The sequence below is a fragment of the Octodon degus genome, unplaced genomic scaffold (assembly GCF_000260255.1).
Source record: "Octodon degus isolate 3935 unplaced genomic scaffold, OctDeg1.0 scaffold00100, whole genome shotgun sequence".
Taxonomy (NCBI): domain Eukaryota; kingdom Metazoa; phylum Chordata; class Mammalia; order Rodentia; family Octodontidae; genus Octodon; species Octodon degus.
Genome location: NW_004524676.1, coordinates 3,404,499 through 3,408,583, shown reverse-complemented (window position 1 = coordinate 3,408,583; position 4,085 = coordinate 3,404,499).

The following is a 4,085-nucleotide window of genomic DNA, read 5'->3' as shown; positions in this document are numbered from 1 at the left end:
GATATTTACACATGTGTGTCTGGTTTATTTCACTTATGAGTATATGTTCAAGTGGCATCCACTTCAATATAAAGGAGATGTCCCATCTTTGAAGCAGAGAACTAACCCTTATAGTCATTGAATCTACTGTGCATGATCTTGGATATTGCAGCCTCTGGAATTGCCAGGAAATAGACTCCTAGTATTTATGAAGTATACAATCCACAGTACTTTTGCTATAGTAGTCCAAATGGAATAACACACACACACACACACACACACACACACACACACACACAAAACACACAGAGTCTAGTGAGGGGCTTCAGGAGAGAGGCTCAAGGTTTTTCTCATGCTGAATGCAGTGACCATGGGGGTAGGGAAGACTGGAAAAAGCCTGCCTTGAAAGAAACAGTCTAGAATTTGTTTTAGGAGCACGTTTCATCCTGCACTATGAATACGTAGATATTAGCTGATTTGTGGAAATACAAATAAGAAAAAAGATGCAGACAATTCCCTCAAGGAGCTCATGGTGCAGAGGTAAAACTGGCAGGTACGCAACAAAACAAAATAATTAAATGCTAAATAGAGAGACTAATTATAAGCAGATCAGAAGGTCTGAGAAGGATGGAAAGCTTCAGGAAAGATGTGACACTTGATCTGACCCCAAAAAGCACTAATATGGTTTGGTGAATCAGGAGAGTGGGGCTTTCCAGGTGGATGAAGGGCAGGAGCAGGGGCACAGAGGAGGGGCCGGACGGAGCGCCATGTTGGCATCAGTGGCGGCTGCACCAGCTGAAGTAGAACTCAACCTTTTAGAGGAATGAACCAATATTTACTTCATACGGAAGGGGGTCTGGAAGGCTACGTGACAGAGCTGAGCTATGAATTTTGGTGATAGGGCCAGCCAGATAGCTCAACGGATTAAAACGCCTGCTTAAGCAGATGCAGAGGCCGGAGGTTCGATACCCTGGCATGCCCTGCTGGCCCCAGCCCTGCCCCCAGGGTACGTGGAGACAGCTATTGAGACTGGGGGTGGTGGCGCACCCCTGCAATCTCAGCACTTGGGAGGCTGCAAACAGGAGGATCATTACGAGTCTGATCTGTGTAGTAAGACCCTGTAGACCCTGTCCTAAATACATTAAAATAAATAAGTAAATAAATTCTGGGGACCAAGATGTACAGATTTTTGAGAAGAGTCACTTTGACTTATTAACCGCATGCGTGCCAAGGGTACCATGCGCCAGACACGGTGCACAGTGCCCAGAAGGCGTGGCCACCAGGTGTGCTCGGCACGGTCACGCACTTACGAACTGGCAACTGGCTTCCTGGGGAGAAGTAAGCCCTGATTTGGAGTGTTTAACAGTTTGGGCGGCATGAATACAACCAGGGTGGACAGGTTACCCACAGGACGACACAGCACAGAGCCTGAGAACAGCTGCTCACAGACACAGGCGCCTTCTCCAGTGGGCGTGAGCAGGCTCCAGCGCACCACCGGCTAATCGCAACCCTCCCGAATCTTGGAAGCCATCCCCTGAGGAGAGTCCTCGTGCAATATCTTCCAGGGTAACGTAGCAGGGAAAGGAGAGGCAGCCTGAGCTTGCTGGCAGTAGGCAAGCCCACAGTGGCAGAGGCTGAGCTGTGTGGTGGCACGGCAAGCGGGGAGACGAGAGTGGGGAGTGGAAGCATTTTAAAAGAAGACATAGTGAGACATGGGACAACTGTGAGTTATGAAGGAAAAGCCACAGATGAACTTCAGACACTGTATTCAGTAGCCAGGGAGGCCTATTATTAGAAACAGAGCGCTGGCATGTTAGCTGTCTCCTCTCCTCTTGCATGTCCTTTCACTCCAGCAGCTGAGTCCTTTCACTTCTTCCCTATTTTTTTTTCCTGGAGGGGGGAGTGTAATCCTATCCTAGTCTCTGGGACTAATCGTGGACTATGCAAAGGAAGTTCTTTAAAATTTTATAAAAGGCAGCTATGTGATAAAATGAAATGGATTCAAGAACTGAAGTTTTGGTTTCAATCCTGGCCCTACTATTTGCCAGGATTATTACACTGCACAGTTTGCTTCCGAGTAGTAGTTTTTAGTTTCCTGCTCTGGAAAATCGTTGCAACATCATGCATATACCTGCACATATGCCATCTCGCTTAACCCACGGGCGAGTTGTACAGAAGGCTGCTGACGTGCTGTCAGTGACCCGCGCTGTTCATAGGGACAGTGCTTGCCAGAGGAGCCTGCTGACTTGCCCAGAAGTCACCGCTACAATGGGAGTAGGGGTCCAGGCGTGTGCACTGCAGACGTGAATGACAGCCTTGCTATTTGGGATCCTACCCATACGCCGGGGACTCTTTGCAAGCCAAGTCTTCACCTGTGCTGCCTCTGTGTTCCTAGCAATTGCTGTGAGTTGCTGGCCTTATGTAAAGACCAGAATAGGGCTGGTGAGATGGCTCAGTGGTCTAAAGCACCTACTTAGAACAAGCTAAGCTAAGCAAAGCACAGGGACCGCGGTTCAATCCCCCAGCACCACATGCCAGCCAGCCCCGCCCCCTGGTGGGCTGAGCTGGCCACACACACACTAAATAAACAAATAAATAAATAAATATTAAAAAAAAAAAAAAAGACCAGAATGGCAGCATAGGTAAGTCACCCACGTGCAGAGAGCTGTGACATCCTGAAGCTAACATTTTCTGTCTAATGCACTCGCTCTCTTTCAGAGGCGCTGTATCAAACGTTACACTAGAGGAGCAAGTGCTCGGTAAACCTAACGCCACTATAAAATCATACCATTGTTTTGCTGTCTTCTGTTGTTTAAATAAAATAACCACTTCTTGTTTTCATTTAAAATTAATTGCTCACAAATACCACAAGAATGTTAATAGTTCAAGTATTTATCAGTCTATTCACTATGTTTTAATTGAGGCCAAGGCTTTACTGATCTAAAACTAGAGTATGAGATGTATTTATTTATAACAGTTGAAGGAAATTATTCCATCTAAAATGAATCATAGTTATAATTAAAAATAATCTTAAATTTATAATGTAGTAATAAATTTAAGAGTATTATTTTTGTACTTAAAATAGACATTAGAGTACCCTGGTTTCACTTCAGATCATATAAGTCATTCCCTTAAAATATACATTACAACCAAAGTTTTCATTATATATTTATTTATGGCATTGCTGGGGTCTATAATGGTAGCTATTGTTTAAGAAAAAAAACTGTCTCTAAAAGTTAGTAATTAAGTTTAAATGATGTAACTCATAGCATGGTAGACTTGATCTCTTAATGCCATCTTATTAAAGACTATGAAAATTTCTAGAATGTAAAAACAAATCTAAACTATTTCAGAAAATTGTGTTTCAGTGACCTACTTGTCAGATTTTCCTGTAGCTCCTGTTAAAACTAAACCCAAAAAGTATATACAATTATAAATTTCCATAATGATAAATCTATTTGTAAAGTTATAAATAACTGGAAGTACGTAGGTCAACTGGGCAAATGTCTTTTTTCTTACTGAAGGTTAAGAAAAACTGCCCTGTCACAAAGCGCCAGTTTTGTAATATGTTATCTGAGATTCAGACTACATGCTGTTAAGATGACGTTTTTGCCTAGAAACATTTATTCTCATCATGCTCTGCTTTATTAGATCTACTTGGGAAAAAGTGAGAGCTCTGGACGTATCGGTGGGACGGCATTCACGCCGCGTATCTTATCCCTGCACCGCCTAGTGTTTCCTGCAAAATGTCTCACGGGGGAGATCTGGTCTTGATCGATGTTTTTGGTGTCTCTCTTGGATGAAGAACCTAAGCAGAGTCTGCAGAGAGATTTTATCTGGCGGGGACTTGAGAGGGAAGGAAGAGAACCACATGGAGTGGCTCCTTGGGAACTTTGTTAAGCTGGGAGGACGGTGAGGGAGCCAGAATTTTGCTGCCCACTCTTCTGAAGTCACTGATATTTGGCATTTGGATGGTGAGTGCTATCCTAGAGAAAGACTATTGTAGGAGACCTGAAAGGCTTCAATACAGTGAGCTGTCTCTCTGTCATCTGCCTGTCTCTGTCTGTCATCTGCCTGTCTCTGTCTGTCTGTCTGTCTGTCTGTCT